General features: G+C 43.6%; 1 protein-coding gene across 1 annotated transcript in view; it reads right to left on the bottom strand.

The window, feature by feature from the left end:
• The window catches only part of SPIDR (scaffold protein involved in DNA repair), a 276652-nt gene that overhangs the window by 20652 nt on the left and 236067 nt on the right, over nucleotides 1-19933 (bottom strand). The gene's annotated exons all lie outside the window — the stretch shown is intronic.

Below are 19933 nucleotides of genomic sequence, written 5' to 3'. Positions count from 1 at the left end.
GCTGCTGCTGCTGCTAAGTCGCTTCAGTCGTGTCCGACTCCGTGCAACCCCACAGACAGCAGCCCACCAGGCTCCCCTGTCCCTGGGATTCTCCAGGCAAGAACACTGGAGTGGGTTGCCATTTCCTTCTCCAATGCATGAAAGTGAAAAGTGAAAGTGAAGTCGCTCAGTCGTGTCCGACTCTTCGTGACCCCATGGACTGCAGCCTTCCAGGCTCCTCCGTCCATGGGATTTTCCAGGCAAGAGTACTGGAGTGGGGTGCCATTGCCTTCTCTGACAACAGAATACTACTCAGCCACAAAAAAGAGTGAAGTAATACCATTTGCAGCAACATGGATGGATCCAGAAATTATACTAAGTGAAGGAAGTCAGAAACAGAAAGACAAATATCATGTGATATCACTTATATGTGGAATCTTAAGAAAATGATACAAATTAACGTATTTACAGAACGGAAATAGACTCACAGATGTAAGCAACGAACTGATGGTTACCAGACTGGAAAGGCAGTGGGGCTGGGATATATTAGGGCTCTGGGATTAACAGATACACACCACTATATACAAAACAGATAAACAGTAAGAACCTACTGTATAGGATAGGAAAATATATGCAATAAATTGTAATAATCAATAATGGAAAAGAAACTGAAAAAGAATATATATGCACGTATGTACAACTGAATCACTTTGCTATCCATCTGAAACCATGTAAATCAACTACACTTCAATAAAAAAATACACAAAATTATGATGCATCTGCACAATGAAATATGATACAGCTTTTGAAATGTTTACACAGAAACTATTTATGGACATGGAAAGATATTCATGATACCTTGCTAAGTGAAAAGCAGACAACAAATTATAATGTCTCTCTCTGAAAGAGTAAAAAAAATGTTTTTAGTGGTTATCCGAGTAGAACTTAAAGGTGACATTTATTTTCTTCCTTTGGTTTAAGTGTTTCCTGTATTTTTCAAAAACAGATACGTTTTACTCACAGAACAAGAAAAATTACCAATATTATCTAAAATAGAGAATATAGTCAGACACAAAAAGACAAGTAGTGTGTGATTCTATTTATATGAGATCCCAAGATCAGATCAGATCAGTCGCTCAGTCGTGTCTGACTCTTTGCGACCCCATGAATCGCAGCACACCAGGCCTCCCTGTCCATCACCAACTCCCAGAGTTCACTCAGACTCATGTCCATCGAGTTGGTGATGCCATCCAGCCATCTCATCCTCTGTCCTCCCCTTCTCCTCCTGCCCCCAATCCCTCCCAGCATCAGAGTCCTTTCCAATGAGTCAACTCTTCACATGAGGTGGCCAAAGGACTGGAGTTTCAGCTTTAGCATCATTCCTTCCAAAGAAATCCCAGGGCCGAACTCCTTCAGAATGGACTGGTTGGATCTCCTTGCAGTCCAAGGGACTCTCAAGAGTCTTCTCCAATACCACAGTTCAAAAGCATCAATTCTTCGGTGCTCAGCCTTCTTCACAGTCCAACTTTCACATCCATACATGACCACAGGAAAAACCATAGCCTTGACTAGACAGACCTTTGTTGGCAAAGTAATGTCTCTGCTTTTGAATATGCTATCTAGGTTGATCATAACTTTCCTTCCAAGGACTAAGTGTCTTTTAATTTCATGGCTGCAGTCACCATCTGCAGTGATTTTGGAGTCCCCCAAAATAAAGTCTGACACTGTTTCCACTGTTTCCCCATCTATTTCCCATGAAGTGATGGGACTGGATGCCATGATCTTCGTTTTCTGAGTGTTGAGTTTTAAGCCAACTTTTTCACTCTCTACTTTCACTTTCATCAAGAGGCTTTTGAGTTCCTCTTCACTTTCTGCCATAAGGGTGGTGTCATCTGCATATCTGAGGTTATTGATATTTCTCCTGGCAATCTTGATTCCAGCTTGTGTTTCTTCCAGTCCAGCGTTTCTCATGATGTACTCTGCATATAAGTTAAATAAACAGGGTGACAATATACAGCCTTGACATACTTCTTTTCCTATTTGGAACCAGTCTGTTGTTCCATGTCCACTTCTAACTGTTGCTTCCTGACCTGCATACAAATTTCTCAAGAGGCAGATCAGGTGGTCTGGTATTCCCATCTCTTTCAGAATTTTCCAGTTTATTGTGATCCACACAGTCAAAGGCTTTGGCATAGTCAATAAAGCAGAAATAGATGTTTTTCTGGAACTCTCTTGCTTTTTCCATGATCCAGTAGATGTTGGCAATTTGATCTCTGGTTCCTCTGCCTTTTCTAAAACCAGTTTGAACATCAGGAAGTTCACGGTTCACATATTGCTGAAGCCTGGCTTGGAGAATTTTCAGCATTACTTCACTAGCGTGTGAGATGAGTGCAATTGTGCGGTAGTTTGAGCATTCTTTGGTATTGCCTTTCTTTGGGATTGGAATGAAAATTGACCTTTTCCAGTCCTGTGGCCACTGCTGAGTTTTCCAAATTTGCTGGCATATTGAGTGCAGCACTTTCACAGCATCATCTTTCAGGATTTGGAATAGCTCAACTGGAATTCTATCACCTCCACTAGCTTTGTTCGTAGTGATGCTTTCTAAGGCCCACTTGACTTCACATTCCAGGATGTCTGGCTCTAGGTCAGTGATCACACAATCATGATTATTTGGGTCATGAAGATCTTTTTGTACAGTTCTTCTGTGTATTCTTGCCATCTCTTCTTAATATTTTCTGCTTCTGTTAGATCCCTACCATTTCTGTCCTTTATCGAGCCCATCTTTGTACGAAATGTTCCTTTGGTATCTCTGATTTTCTTGAAGAGATCTCTAGTCTTTCCCATTCTGTTGTTTTCCTCTATTTCTTTGCATTGATTGCTGAAGAAGGCTTTCTTATCTCTTCTTGCTATTCTTTGGAACTCTGCATTCAGATGTTTATATCTTTCCTTTTCTCCTTGGCTTTTTGCTTCTCTTCTTTTCACAGCTATTTGTAAGCCCTCTTCAGACAGCCATTTTGCTTTTTTTGCATTTCTTTTTCATGGGGATGGTCTTGATCCCTGTCTCCTGTACAATGTCACGAACCTCATTCCATAGTTCATCAGGTACTCTATCTATCAGATCTAGGCCCTTAAATCTATTTCTCACTTCCACTGTATAATCATAAGGGATTTGATTTAGGTCATACCTGAATGGTCTAGTGGTTTTCCCTACTTTCTTCAATTTCAGTCTGAATTTGGCAATAAGGAGTTCATGGTCTGAGCCACAGTCAGCTCCTGGTCTTGTTTTTGCTGACTGTATAGAGCTTCTCCATCTTTGGCTGCAAAGAATATAATCAATCTGATTTCGGTGTTGACCATCTGGTGATGTCCATGTATAGAGTCTTCTCTTGTGTTGTTGGAAGAGGATGTTTGTGCATTTTCTTGGCCAAACTCTATCAATCTTTGCCCTGCTTCACTGCGTATTCCAAGGCCATATTTGCCTTACTCCAGGTATTTCTTGACTTTCTACTTTTGCATTCCAGTTCCTTATAATGAAAAGGACATCTTTTTTGGGTGTTAGTTCTAAAAGGTCTTGTAGGTCTTCATAGAACTGTTCAACTTCAGCTTATTCAGCATTACCGGTTGGGGCATATAGACTTGGATTACTGTGATACTGAATGGTTTGCCTTGCAAACGAACAGAGATCATTCTGTCGTTTTTGAGATTGCATCCAAGTACTGCATTTCGGACTCTTTTGTTGACCATGATGGCTACTCCATTTCTTCTGAGGGATTCCTGCCCGCAGTAGTAGATATAATGGTCAATCTGAGTTAAATTCACCCATTCCAGTCCATTTCAGTTCGCTGATTCCTAGAATGTCAACATTCACTCTTGCCATCTCTTGTTTGAGCACTTCCAATTTGCCTTGATTCATGGACCTGACATTCCAGGTTCCTATGCAATACTGCTCTTTACAGCATCAGACCTTGCTTCTATCACCAGTCACATCCACAGCTGGGTATTGTTTTTGCTTTGGCTCCATCCCTTCATTCTTTCTGGAGTTATTTCTCCACGGATCTCCAGTAGCATATTGGGCACCTACTGACCTGGGGAGTTTCTCTTTCAGTATCCTATCATTTTGCCTTTTCATACTGTTCATGGGGTTCTCAAGGCAAGAATACTGAAGTGGTTTGCCATTCCCTTCTTCAGTAGACCACATTCTGTCCCCAACCAGAGCAATTTACAGACAGAAGGTAGGGGTGGCTGTCAGGGGCCAGGGAGCCCTGGTTCAGGGCATAGAGCTTCACTTCACGAGGGTGACAGGTTCTGGGACATGCTGGTATGATGGCTGCAGAGCACTGTGAATGTACTTCCTGCTACCTAAAAACTGTAAGATGGAAACTTTTATATTATGTGGATTTTATCAGTTTTAAAAATGCTGTTTTAGTTGAAAAAAAAACTATATATCTCAAAGGCTTCTTAGATTTTGCCCTAATTTTCAACAGTGTTAATAGATAATAATGTTGTTTACGTTATTAAAAGCTTGTGGCCTTGACAATTAATATTACACATTTTTATTTTTTTCAACATTTAATGTTGAGAAATGTACTATTTTAAATGCTTAGGATCCAGCAGTTAAACTCAGAGTTGAGAATGAGGGCCTTGGCATCACAGAAAAGGAGACTCAAAGCTTCCCTGCTGTCTTCTGGCCCCTCGCATGGATCACAGCAGAAGCGTGGTGCACAGGGCAGGGTCTGCAGCCAACACCAAGACTCTGGGTCCAAATCAAGAACAAAAGCGGCAAGTAAATGGGGACACGCTGGTGAAAAGTCACTCTCCCCTTCTCCTGGCAGCAGCTGTTTGTGTAGGTGACCGGACAGAGCTGGGTGACTGACCAGGGCCAGCTGAGGTTGAGAGGCGGCCACTGGATGCCGGGGGTCCCCTGGAAGCTGGGGGCTGGTGGGCCCACTGTGCCTGTCTGCCCACTTCTGCCCCTCCTCCTTCCATACAGCTCCCTGAGGGATGGGCACCAAAGTGCTAGCCCAGTCGAGGCTTGGAGACCCTGTGAGGGAGTAACCAGCATTCACACAGTCTCATGTGCACTGACACAACCTCAGAGAAGAACCCCGCATAAACAGAGTCATGTGGTGCCTGGTGTGTTCAGTTCGGCTTCCGTCACTCAGCACAGTGGCCTCGAGGTCCACCCAGGCTGCAGCGGCACCAGCACTCGCTGCTTTTACTGCTGAGCGCTGTCCACGGTGTGCACGTGACACAGCTTGTTTACCATTCACCTCTGAGGGACATGGGGGTTCTTTCCAGCTTGGGGCTATTAAAAACACTTGGCACAGAATTTTATGGGAATGCTGATGTTCTTTTCTCCAGATAAATGCCCAGGGGTGCAGCTGCTTGGCTAAGTATGTTCAGGTTTTAAAGGGACTGCCAATTCTGTTCCTGCAGGGAACCACACCACCCTACAGCCCTACCAGCAACATGAGAGACCGTTTCTTCACATCCTCACTAGCATCCAAGGCTGCCACTGCTTCTCATTTCAGTTGTTCTGACAGGAGTGTGGTAATATTCACCTCAGTCATGCTGTGCTTCTACCTGAGGACAGTGACGTCAAACATCTTTCCAGGCGTTTATCTGCCATGCGATGTCCTCTTTGGAAATGTCTCTTCATGTCCTTTGCCCATTTTCTAACCGGACTGAGTGTGTGTATGTTTACTGCTGAGTCTTTAGATTTCATTATATAGTCTAAGATATAAGATTTACAAATATTTTCCCATGGTCTGTAGCTTATCTTTTTCATTCTCTTAATACAATCTTTTGCAGAGCAAAAGATTTTTATTTTGATAAAGTCCAACTTACTGATTTTTTTTCCTTTTGTGGAACACACTTTTGGTGTCTATCTCAGAACTCTTTTCTTAGTAGGTCCCAATGGTTTTCTACTAAAAACTTTATAGTTTTATGTTATATTTAAACCTAAAATATTTCGTGAGGTATGAGATTGAGGTTGAGATTAATTTTTTGCCCATCCACGGGCAGTGAGCTGAGACCATCCTTCCTCCATTGAGTGGCTTTGTTTGCACTTGGTCAGGAGTCACGTGGCTGTAATCCCACAGCCCTTCCTAAGTTCTCTCCACTGACTAGTCATGCCTCCACCAATGCAGCAGTTTCTTGTAGCCATTTAATAAGTTCTGAAATTGGGTACCATTCCTCCCACTCTATCCCTTTTCAAAGTGGTTTTATCTATTCTGGTTCCTCTGCATTTCCCAATAAAGTTTGGAATAGGCCTAGACATATCTACACATTTTTTTTGTTGGAACTTTAATGGGCACTGTGTCAAGCCGATCCACTCTTCTGGGGAGAAGTAGCGTCTTCACGATGTTGAGTCTTCCAATCCATGATGTGGCACATGTTTATTTAGATGTCGACTGATTCCTTTAATCAGTGTTTTGGAGTTTGCAGCATACAACTCCTGACATATTTCATTAGGGTTATGCCTAAATAGTCCTTTTTCAGCAACTGAAAATACTGTGTTTTAAATTTTGGGTTCGAAGGGTTCACTGGAAATGTGACCGATTTTGAATGTTAATCTTGTATGCTGGGACTCTGCTAAACTGACTTACTCATTTTAGGAACCTTTTTGTCTTTTGCAGATTCCTTGGGATTTCTGACCTAGACCATCATGTCATCTCACAGTTTTATTTCTTCCTTTCTGATTCTTTTGTTTTGCCTTGCTTCACTGTGCTAGTCAGTCTGTTTAGTACTTTGAAAGCACTCTATCAGAATCTAACATTTAACTTCCACACATATATATATATTATATATATATATAAAATCTATCTATATATATAATCTAATGTTTAACTTCCACTTTCAAACACTCTGATATGAAAAAACCCTGAGAGGACATCAAGGACAGAGAACATGACCAGGAGCACGTGGAGAGTGGTGGGGTGTGATGTCAGCAACGGGACACTCACGAAGCTGGATGAAGGGCAAAGTCACTACCCTATTCCCTCAACCGCAGACAAGTTCTCTCATTCTTTTCCACTTTCTTCCTGCCCCCACTACATAATGAAACTACTCAAAGAAAGGCTGGGCAAGGACAACAAAAACTACAAACCCAGGCGAACTTGTGGAAGAAAAGCACACACGCCCCTTGCCATTCTATGCATGTCTGTCTGAAGCTAAACCCCTGGTTTTACCAACTGGATTGGCCATCTTGGTGAGTAAAAAGAGTGGTACAATACTACTGACTGCTATATCCATGTAACAGAGCATCAGGCCGCCATGAAAAGGGATGAAGCACTGACACATGATCCAACATGGATGGACCTCACTATCCATGGTTCCTCACTATCCATGGTTCCTCACTATCACATGTTTAGTACGCACAAACTCACAGACAGACAGCAGATGAACAGCTGCCAGGGGCTGCTGACAGTGGTGGGGGCCGAGGGAGGGAGTGGTGGCTCATGGGGATGTGCCTCTTTGGGAGAGATTCCTGAATTAGAAATCAACTGTATTAGAAATCAGCTGTTCCTTAATTAGACAGTGATGGCATCAAGTCGGGCACTCTGACTTCAGAGACCATACTCTGCTAAGAACACCCCACAAGTGTGGGGATTACTAAACACGTTGCAAGGTTAATCCAATGCATTTCAGGATAATATTTTTCAAATTGTAGATAGAGATACTGAAAAAATTAAGTGCTCAGAGGGTAAACTGACAAGGTTAAACAAAGCCACAAACAGACACTCCATACAAGACAGCGGAGCTGTAATACAGAGGAGCTGGTTTCCTCAGAAGCTAGTGAAAGGAAGAGAAACCCAGCAAAGCTGGGAAAGAATCAGGGGACACAATCTCAATACAGAGGTGGAGATGTGGCAACAGAACAGAACTTATGGTGACCGTGGTAACTGGTCACACAGCGGTGACCATTTCATGATGTATAAAAATATCAAATCACTATGTTGTACACTTGAAACTAATATAATATTGTATGTTAATTATAACCCAGTAAAATTTTTTACGTTAAAAAAAAAAGAAAAATAAATGCATACACATCTGAAATTAAGCCTTTTTTACTATTTCTTTGTACCATCACTTAAATTTATTATATAACCATGTAAGATAAATTTATAATTTTGGAATACCTCACATTTTGCAGGATATCTGGTAGTTACATTTTTAAAATGTCCTTCCTAATCTTAATTCTTTCTTCAAGATTTAGGATATAAAAATATTAACTAGAGCTTCCCTGGTGGTCCAGTGGTTAAGAATCCACCTTGCTAAATCTCTTCCAACTCATTTGTTATAGTTTTAATTCTTTATAAAGGCTACATGATATTCCATGATGTGTGTATCAAAATTAATTCAGTATTTTCTCTGTTGATAAGCGTTCATTAAAAAAAAAGTATTGATACGTTGGTGGCATTTACAAAGGAACAGAGTGAAATTTACATGCTCACTTTTATATTTTTAAGTTGGAATTGTAGCATTCAAACTGGTGAACAAATGCTAAACATGAGTTTATTTTCATAAACAAAGCTATAATTACTGATTAAAAAAAAAAAAAAAAAAAGAATCCACATTGCAATGCAGGGGACACAGATTCCAGCCCTGGTCCGGGAGAACCCCACAGGCCACGGAGCAACTGCGCCCATGTGCACAACTGCGCCCATGCCCTCCAGCACCCATATGTCACAACAAGAGAAGTCATCGTAATGAGAAGTTTGAGCGCCACAATGACGAGCAGTCCCCACTCGCTGTAACTAGGGAAAGCCCCACGCAGCAGCAAAGGCCTAGGACAGCCGAAACACTAAGTAAATAAATAACTAACACAACTTTGGTGATTGAAGTAAGGTCCGATGCTATAAAGAGCAATATTGCATAGGAACCTGGAATGTTAGGTCCATGAATCAAGGCAAATTGGAAGTGGTCAAACAGAAGACGGCAAGAGTGAACACTGACATTTTGGGAATCGGTGAACTAAAACAGACTGGAATGGGTGAATTTAACTCAGATGAACACTGTATCTACTACTGTGGGCAAGAATTTCTTAGAAGAAATGGAGTAGCCATCATAGTAAACAAAAGAGTCCGAAATGCAGTACTTGGATGCAGACTCAAAAATGACAGAATGATCTCTGTTTGTCTCCAAGGCAAACCATCCAATATCAGAGTAATCCAAGTCTATGCCCTGACCAGTAATGCTAAAGAAGCTGAAGTTGAACGGTTCTATGAAGACCTACAAGACCTTCTAGAACTAATACCCCAAAACGATGTCCTTTTCATTATAGGAGACTGGAATGCCAAAGTAGGAAGTCGAGAGATATCTAGAGTAACAGGAAAATTTCACCTTGGAGTACAAAATGAAGCAGGACAAAGGGTAAAAGAGTTTTGCCAAGAGAATGCACTGGTCATAGCAAACACCCTCTTCCAACAACATAAGAGAAGACTCTACACATGGACATCACAGATGGTCAACACCAAAATCAGATTGATTATATTCTTTGCAGCCAAAGATGGAGAAGCTCTATACAGTCAGCAAAAACAAGACCCGGAGCTGACAGTGGCTCAGATCATGAACTCTTTATTGCCAAATTCAGACTGAAATTGAAGAAAGTAGGGAAAACCACTAGACCATTTAGGTATGACCTAAATCAAATCCCTTACGATTATATAGTGGAAGTGAGAAATAGATTTAAGGGACTAGATCTGATAGACTGAGTGCCTGAAGAACTATGGACGCAGGTTTGTGACATTCTTGGGGATCAAGACCATCCCCAAGAAAAAGAAATGCAAAAAGGCAAATGGTTGTCTGAGGAAACCTTAAAAATAGCTGAGAAAAGAAGAGAAGTGAAAGGCAAAGGAGAAAAGGAAAGATATACCCATTTGAATGCAGAGTTCCAAAGAATAGCAAGGAGAGATAAGAAAGTCTGTGAAAGTGCTGGAGTCAATATGCCAGCAAATTAGGAAAACTCAGCAGTGGCCACAGGACTGAAAAGGTCAGTTTTCATTCCAATCCCAAAGAAAGGCAATGCCAAAGAACGTTCAAAGTACCACACAATTGCACTCATCTCACACGCTAGCAAAGTAATGCTCAAAATTCTCCAAGTCAAGCTTCAACAGTACGTGAACCTCCAGATGTTCAAGCTGGATTTAGAAAAGGCAGAGGAACCAGAGATCAAATTGCCAACATCCACTGGATCATCGAAAAATCAAGAGAGTTCCAGAAAAACATCTACTTCTGCTTTATTGACTATACCAAAGCCTTTGAGCATGTGGATCACAATAAACTGTGGAAAATTCTTCAAGAGATGGGAATACCAGACCACCTAACCTGCCTCCTGAGAAATCTCTATGCAGGTCAAAAAACAACAGTCAGAACAGGACATGGAACAACGGACTGGTTCCAAATTAGGAAAGGAGTATGTCAAGGCTGTACATTGTCACCCTACTTATTTAACTTATATACAGAGTACATCATGAAAAATGCTGGGCTGAATGAAGCACAAGCTGGAATCAAGATTGCTGGGAGAAGTATCAGTAACCTCAGATATGCAGATTATACCACCCTTATGGCAGAAAGTGAAGAACTAAAGAGCCCCTTGATGAAAGTGAAAGAGGAGAGTGAAAAAGTTGGCTTAAAACTCAACATTCAGAAAACGAAGATCATGGCATCCGGTCCCATCACTTCATGGCAAGTAGATGGGGAAACAATGGAAACGGTGACAGACTTTATTTTGGGGGGCTCCAAAATCACTGCAGATGGTGACTGCAGCCATGAAATTAAAAGATGCTTGTTCCTTGGAAGAAAAGTTATGACCAACCTACACAGCAATATATATATATATATATATTTTTTTTTTTTTTTTTTTTTTTTTTACACAGCAATATTAAAAAGCAGACATTAGTTTGCCAACAAAGGTCTGTATAGTCAAACCTCTGGTTTTTCCAGTAGTCATGTATGGGTATGGGAGTTGGACTACAAAGAAAACTGAGGACCGAAAAATTGATACTTTGAACTGTGGTGTTGGAGAAGACTCTTGAGAGTCCCTTGGACAGCAAGGAGATTCAACCAGTCAATCCTAAAGGAAATCAATCCTGAATATTCATTGGAAGGACTGATGCTGAAGCTGAAACTCCAATACTTTGGCCACCTGATGGTAAGAACTGACTCACTGGGAAAGACCCTGATGCTGGGAAAGATTGCAGGCAGGAGGAGAAGGGGAAGACAGAGGATGAGATGGTTGGATGGCATCACCGACTCAAAGGACATGAATTTGAGTAAGCTCCAGGAGTTGGTGATGGGTAGGGAAGCCTGGTGTGCTGCAATCCATGGGATCACAAAGAGTCGGTCACGACTGAGCAAATGAAGGGAACTGAACTGAGCTCAAGTTCATATAAAACAAGTACTTTGTGCATTTCTGTTCTACCTGGGCAGGAACTGCCACACACACACACACACACACTCAGAGAGGGGAAGTAAGGAATTCTTGCTGCAAGCTGCTGCTGTCCAGAACTGCAGACAGTTCTTAGGCTGGTCTCAGGGCCCAGGAGGTCTTTATCACTTCAACAGTGTGACGTGACCTACTTACCAGTGTGGAGACAGGAACACTCACACTCCACACAAAATCTGTCAGCCCAGATTTTCTGATAGATACATACACTTTTTATCCAACATTACCGGTGCGCTCTCATATTTGAAACAAGCTAGCCTCTTCACAATCTACTCCATCACCACAAATTCACATACCACGTAGCTGCCCTGCACAGACTCCCCGGAAGACCCTCTGCTCTCCTGTGGGGATGGTCTACATGGGCACAAGCAACAAATCAACACAACCCTCTGCCAATGACTGGGCTCTGAGGCAAACATAAAATGGTAAAACTACAAAGAAGACAGCGGAGGAAATCAGGGCTGCAGAGGTCTTGGAACGTGGGGTGGCGCCTGGACGCCCAGCATGTTTTGTCCTTTGAATTTGGTGGTGACATCCTGGGTAGCCCTACAGTTGTTCACTCTACTCTGCACTGAGGAACAGCTCTCATGTCTGTCACGTTTCCCCATAAACAAGGCTAAGTGAGTGAAAAGATCAGTAAAGGAGACACAGGGCGCACACATGTGTCCGTTACTAGCGGTGGCAGAAACTGGAAAGGACACCGTTGGAAACAACAAAGAGAAAAGCAACCATTCTCCTTTGTTTATAGACAAGTTTGCATTCGTGGAGAAAGACGTGCAGTAAATGCCCAGCGGAAAGGAGATGTTTAAATTTCCTTTTCCCCATATATTAACAACCAGTGACGGCGGCAGCTGTACTATGAGCTCCCACAGATAATCCTGGAGGCCTGGTCTGATGCTTCTCCAACATGTGGTCCAGCCCCAGGGCACCCTTGGGACCACTCTCTCCACTGTCAGTGATTCCAGGCAGAGGAGCAAAGTCTTTGGTTTAAAAAGAATAGTAATGAAAATGACTATACTATAATGAAAAATAGTAACGAAAATGTCCAGTTCTTAAACGTCATATTTTCATTCGTAAGTGTCTAAGTAAACAGGAAAAAAAAAAATGTTGAACTAAACCTGAGGCATTCAGTGCAATTAGTATGGATCTGATGCTCCTCCTGTCATTCAAGATAATTGCAGCAGAGATGGCTCACTGCTGCTGTTTAACAAAAACAGTGGAAAACACCAAGAATCTAAATTTACATCACTCCTGACAAGAAATGGTCAGACTTCTGATCTGAGGGCCAGGGATTACAACTATAAAGCAAATGAGAAATTTAACAGAAGTGAATTCCCCTGGAACTGGAAGTAACTACATGTAGGCCAGAGCACCAGGGATGCAGCCGATGGCCTCTGGAGGACCAGGCTCCAGGCCCACCCTTGACCTGCAGCCAAGTTATTACTTGTCTCAGGAGCTTCCGGGTCTTTACTTAAAAACACAGTAACATGACCTAATTTGCCAGCAGGCTGGAGAGTTGAAGGGAAAGAAAGAAGGACCACAGTGGCAGTGACACTTCTTCTCTTCCACTTCCACGACCTATATGAACGGACAGGCATTTTACTGCAAACAAAAAGATTTAAGTAGCTTCTACCTAAAATTATCATACGTAAGATTCTCCAAATTTGAGAAGGCACTTAACAAAAGCAAAATCAAGCATTTGTGTTTCATATTTGAGATGAACAAGGAACATCCCACCAAGCTTCTGAATCACATGGCCCAGTGCCCCACGATAAGGCCTGCTGCCCCAGGCTATTATGCTGAGAGAGGAAGAGGAAAAACCATATACATATATTTTTATACTTAGTTTTGTTTATTTATTTGGCTGTGCCAAATCTTAGCTGCAGCATGCAGGATCTAGTTCCCTGACCAGAGATGGAATCCAGGCCCCTTGCCTTAGGAGTCTTAACCACTGGACCACCAGGGAAGTCTCAAGAAAGAACCGTGTGGATATGTGAAGTGTCCAGAACAAAAGTCAGTCCTCAGTGATCACTTCCCAGTCACGCAGCCCTAGGAGCTGGGTGGGGGCCATGGTGGCCCAACCCACCACCTCCCAGTTCTAAACAGAAGAGCTCTATGCAGATTTATTATTAACACAGAGCTTGCTGTTTGGACTTCTATTTTTAAAAGTTTGAAAGCTTTAAAACTGCTGGTCCCCTACAGGTAGATCATTTTGATTTTTGTGAGATGAGTGTGGGGAGAAGGGGAGTACTGAGATTTGTAAGAGAAGGAATGAATGAAAAAGCAAAAAAAATCCTGTCCACTGGCTGAATTCCAGACTTACTGTGCTGCAGGTAAATTTACTGGATAAATTACTAACCAGAGTTAGGCAGCAGATGTTTTTGTGTTCCTGTATCAGCTGATCTTCCTTCTGGTCTCTTGGATTCCTGTTTTAGCTAAAATCTCTCTGTACTTTTAACTCCACTGGCTTCATTACCCCTTCTTGCCCACTGTTATAATTAACAAGGCCAACTTGATTTCTGTTCTATCTTGGAAAAAAATAAAAACACTTCCAACCTCTAGTTATCATTCTTCTAAATTACTCATCGTACTCTTCCCATTTTGTTTGTAAAAACAAGAAAAGAAAGAGTTAGATTAATGCTGACCAGAGCTCTACTTTTTAGTTAAATGGAAAAGAGAAAAAAGTGGGAGGAGCAAGGGCAGAACCACTACCATGGTGTTCTCAGGTGTGCAGAACCACTTGTGTGTGAACTCACGAAGTCACAACCGCCTGGGAAGGCAAGTGCTACCTGTCCTGCCTGAAGCCTGAGGGGTCAGCCCCCAGCGCACAGACCGACGCCTGAGATGAGACGCACAGACGGTGGTGCAGAGCCCTGCTCTCCCCTCCACTGCCTCTACTCAGTGACCAGCGTCGCTCCCGAAGCTTTGATTTTGCTAAGCAAGCCCCCTGCACCAGTCAGGCCGACACTGCCAAAATCACCCCAGTGAACTGGGTTCGACTTAGGAAAGGGGGTGGGTGTCTGAGCCACTTCGGAGATTGCTACTAACAATTCCTTTTTCAAATGGCCAAGAACTACTGTGACAGTCTGCTGTGGTTCAGACCTCATCATTTTAGTCGGGTTTTCACTGCACGCTCTATTGATTGCTACAGAGGACATGAGGATAAGTAACACTTGGCTCCAGCAAGACAGTCTATTTTTGGTCAAGAGATAACAGGAATGAACTTATGGGTGGGGACGTGCCCTCCCATGGGTGTCTGCCATGAACTGGAACAAGCCACACCCTGAAAGCCTCTGGGTAAAGCCCCACCCGCTCCAGCAAAAACCTCTTCTGACTGTCAGTGCAGCCCCGCAGGCAGGTCAGCTTCCTGCCGACTGGACTGACTTCAGCCCTGCATCCACACTCAGCCACCGTGTTCATGAACCACTGACAGGGACAGACATGCAGAGGACCCTCAGGGCAGAACTTCTGTATCTAACTGCCGACAGGGTGAATTTCTTTTTATTGGATGGTTTTCTGAAGCACTACTAGGGCAGTAATCCTGACAGTGGTTAATGCTTGGCCTACACAGTTCAAATGCCTCTTTCAGGTGGTTTGTGGTTCTCTTCTCCTCCTCTTCCTGTGATCAACCTGGTGGGCGTATGAGCCTCTCTGTAATCTGCCGGTTTTCCCCTTTGTCTATATATTCATCACTGGTTACACAGAGAGATATACAAGAGTTTTCTCTTCTTAAGGGTTGTTCATTGAATGATAAAGGTAAGGAATGGTTTAGAAGTGCCCAGTTTACTAAAGAAATCTGTCCTGCTGCTGCTGCTGCTGCTGCTAAGTCACTTCAGTCATGTCCGAAAAGAAATCTGTCCTAGTTTCCCAGAAATAATCTTTACGGTTCAAGTTCAATACTCGACATTTCCTCCTGAGCCCCTAACTCCCGAATTAGGTCTTTTTGAATGATGTGAAATTATGCCTAGACATTCTATTTAGAAACTATTCTTCTCCAACTGGACTTATGAAACATTTGTAGCTGTTTTCATAACACAGTGTACTTTTGGGGCAATGAATTCATTTATGTCCCTTTAAAAGGCTGAGGTGAAATTCACATGACGCAGGATTAACTGTGTCACACAGCACAGTTCACTGGCAGTGGGCACATTCACAATGTCGTCCAGTCCTGGAATACAGTCATTGTCCCAGCAAGACACGGTGCCCGCCAGCAGTCACCCCCTGCTCTCCTTCCGTCTGGCGAGCACCAACCCGCACTCTGTCGCCATGGGTTTGTCTCCTCTGTTTCATGCAAGCGGGACCCCACAGCATGCATGCAGCCTTCTGCGTGGACTCCCTTCACTCAGCATCGTGTTCTACATGAGTCAGTGCTTTGTGCCTTTTGGCCAGTTTTTTGAGCATCCTTGGTTTTAGGATTTAGTACATTCTCTTTCAGTGACACTTTATTCTCCTGCCATTAACTGGGTGGTGAACCCACCAGGAACAATTTTTCAAAATGATGAAAGATTTCTTGAGTATGTCTCTTGAAAGAGGATTCCAACCACAGCAATGAGCAAACCCCAAGGGAAGTGTGTCTCTTTAAGAGGCAGCTGTTTGAAGAGGGGAATCAAAGGAGGAAGTCATTGAGGCTTCTGTTCCCAGGAGAACGTTCACCAGACTCGCTTTCTGCTGAAACAGCATCTGAGATGATGCCTCAACAACGGCCCCCAAGTCCCGTCCACTCGTGCTGGACGGTTCCTAAAAGCTTCCTGTGCTGCCCCTCCACACACCTGGCCACACAAGGGCCTCCAGGAGACCGACGCCCCAGGGCCCAGAGTCACGCAGAGCCTGACCTGGGCTAGCCACCCTCACCTGTTCCAGGCCCTCCTCCATAAGCTGGGATTCCATCCCTGACAAAGTGCTTTCCCATCACCCTCAAGCGCGTCCCCCTGGGCATAGTGGGGAGGAGCCAGGGTCCCAGCCCGGGGCACACAGAGGATGTGTTTCCCATCTGCACTTGGTCTTTGGACAACTCAGCCTCCAATCTTCCCTCTAAAACTGTGCACCAGTGATTACTGCCAAGAAAGCACAAGTTCAAGTCTTGTTGAGGAAAATCTAAGATGAATCCAAGCAAACAACTAATGTCCATTCCACAAACACTTCTTATGAGCCTCTCAGGTGCCAGGGATTGAACCGTGCACAGGAAATACAATGGTGAGTGAGAAACCGAGCCTGCACTCACAGAGCCTGGTGATGGGCAGGCCAGCGTGGACACTGGCCACCAGGTATGCTAATCCACAAAGGTCTACACCATGCAGAGGGGAGTGACTGGGTTGAGAACCAGTCTGTATGTCAGTAAGCCACTGGGACTCTGAGCTGGGCAGCCTGTACCTGACACAGGCAAGCTAGGGGAGCCATTCCAGGGCTCCTCAGACAGGTGTTGATAATTGCATATTATCACTAAGATGTCACTCAAATTTACATTAGAATACACCCCTCTGGTGGGACACAGGTCATGAGAAACCCACATAGCCCTGAGCACTGGGCCAAGGGAGCTGCTGCAGGAGACAGAGGGCCTTAGAGAGCCCAGATATGAGGGCAGGAAGGACTGGTACCTGGGACAAAGGGTGACTGCTCTGGACAGGAAGTACTGTGGGCTGGGGGTGGGATGGGGGCTTCTGACCTCCTGGCCGTGGGTTAGTTTGTGAGCAAGCTAACTAAGCTTGGTTTTGAACTTAAAGATTATTGGTACTTAAATCTGTTACCTTTAAAACAAAAGCTGGCATGTAAACACTAACTATTAATTGGACCATTTTCTGAAATACACCCCCCTCAGCGTCCCCAACCCCTCACTCTATCCTCAAAGCTTACCAGTCTCTGCCCCAGGCAGGGGAGTGGATGTCTCAACCAGGGGGGTGGGTCCTCCCGCCCTCACCTGAGTCCTCAGCCCCCGACTCCTGCGGTTCTCTCCAGGGTCCCCAGGTCTGAACCTGCCCTCTGAGCCCCACAAAATGGCTGCTGTGTCTGGTACTCACTGGCGGGTGTGTTTCAGGACCTCCTCCTGGCTCTCCTGCTGGTCTGTGAGCTCGGGCAGGAAAGGGCTAATCTACCCTCCTGGCATCAGTCCTGGCTCCCTGGAGAATCTCCCCACTCCCACCCCGGAGTGACCGGAAGTTACAAATCCACGGTGCCAGGTCCCTGCTTCTGCCCCCAGCGGCTGCAGAGATCCCCAGGTCTGCACCGCTGCCCCAATCACTCCCTCTGTTTCAAATATATTAAAAATACAAGACCAGAATCAGCTCTACTCCATTTTCAATTTTGTTACCTCTTCGTTTCTTCTCTCAAAAACTCCTAGGGGCCCTAATTTTCCCTGGGTCACTGCAGAATTCCTAGTTAACAGGATTTGAGGCTTCATCTGACTGACTTTTTATTTCAGTACTTTCTGATTTAGGATAAATCCCCCAAATCTAGCAGAGCAGTAACTAGCCAGACACATAGCACAAACAGGCACCAAATATTTAAAGAGTAAATGAATTATACTTTCTCCTAACCCTACTTTTATGTCTTCACAGATAACATCTTACCAATTTGAGGAGAAATTTTCTATTTGCAAGATCAAGATGTCTGTACATTCTCACTCACTGCTTTCAGGAAATCTTCTGAGATCAGATATTTAAGACCTCATCACTTAAAGCAACAACCGCCCCAGTCCTTGGGCAGGTCTAGTCTTCAGTTCAAAGGGAGGCAATTCAAGGTCAAAGACCATGTAAGTTGCTTCCTCATCATGGTCAGCACTCAGGCAGACTCGTCTGTATACAGTGAAGGCTGACTAAACAACAGTCTTCAGTACATTACTCTCAAAGTGCCACTGAAAAAAATCTAAACAAATTAGTACCTTATAAACTAATACTGTACTTTAGACGGGTTAGTAGCTTTGGTTTTAACAAGTTGGGACATAAGTACTAGCAGGATTTTGAATTGAAAGAGGTTCCCCTCCCCTGCAAAAATGTTGCTATTGTGTTTTCTATATTTCTAGGGTTAACATATTTCAGAAAAGTTCTATTTTCCCTCAGTATTGATATATCACATAAAAATAAGATCACCTACTAATCAGCAATAAAAAGATAAAGCTCATACCCAGAATTAGGACATCAAAGTAAAGTGAGTTTTCAGCCTATCTGACCTCTACACCGTTGCAGAGGCCACCTGGGAGAACAAAGGTCAGGGGACACGCCTGTCCCTGGACAAACAGCCTGAGTCCTGGGGAAGAAGAGAGCAGGGCAGGGGTGAGCTCAGCAGTGCTATTTGAAAGGGTCTTTGCCATTACATCCAGGCTATTTTCCTGACTCTTCTCACTTTAACTGGTCAGTAGGGACACAAAACACCAAAAATGTGTCAGAGAAACACAAAAGACGGCTGTTTTTGTTCAACCATTCCAAGGGGGGAAGGTGAACAGGGTGGGGTGCCCTGCACAGGGGCCCAGCCCCGAGGCCATCAGTCCACCCAGAGCTGCCACTAGGACAGTGGACCATCAGGAGCTAAAATTTAAACGACTCCATGACCTAGCCCAAACAAAAACTACCTTCAAACTGACAAAGAAGCAGCTTTCTATATTAGACATTGGAGTTATATAATTACAATTAATCATTTTAGTTTGAGTTCTGGGAAGTAAGTCTATTTTGTTAAGATTTATGAGAAATATATTTTGTTAAGGTTTATGAGTTGCTACGAAACACAATAATTTAGGGGAAAAAAGAGACAATTTTTGTTTACTGGGCCATGGATGGATGACTGGCAGTGGGTGATGTCACTAATAGGCAATTATAACATTCAGCATTCCAAAACTATTAAATAATTTGTTTTGAAGAAATATAGCTTCCAAAAGAACAAAAAGACAATCTATTTGGATGGTTTCATGTCAAAGTAAAGTTAAATACATAAGATAAAGAAATTAATTCCAACCTAAAAAGAAGTATCAACTATTTCAATAGCAACCCACCCCATTATTCTTGCCTGGAAAATCCCACGGACAAAGGAGCCTGGGGGGCTATAGTCCATGTGGTGGCAAAGAGTAGGACATGACTTAGCAACTAAATGACATTTAGTCAAATTTTAGTTCAACTTAAAAATGGAGTGGGTTCCAAAAGTTTGTCTGTAAACAAATTATTTAGATTACTCAGTGCATTTCCTACAGAAAAAATATGTCCTATGGCAATGTTGTAGACAACAGTATACCTCCAGTACAACTCACAAGAACCCGGTTAAATGTCAGGTACACAGATGGTTCTGTGGCCTCACGGTAAAGAGCAGGTGCTTTATGGAGCCAGAGCCCCTGGGCCCCAGGCTCTGTCAGTCCCCAGGAGCACGGCCCTGGAGGTGAGTCCCGCCTTCACCAGCAGGAAGTGTGTCCCCAGGAGCAGCCCCTTGGCCTGCAGCACTCCAGGAGATCTGCCAGCTGGAGGGGCTCCATTGAGATGCACATGACGCAGAGCCCCACGTACCTGGTGTGTGGTGGCGACGGGGGAA

Source organism: Bos mutus, chromosome 14, assembly GCF_027580195.1.
Source record: "Bos mutus isolate GX-2022 chromosome 14, NWIPB_WYAK_1.1, whole genome shotgun sequence".
Taxonomy (NCBI): domain Eukaryota; kingdom Metazoa; phylum Chordata; class Mammalia; order Artiodactyla; family Bovidae; genus Bos; species Bos mutus.
This window is presented reverse-complemented; position numbering and strand designations above follow the sequence as displayed.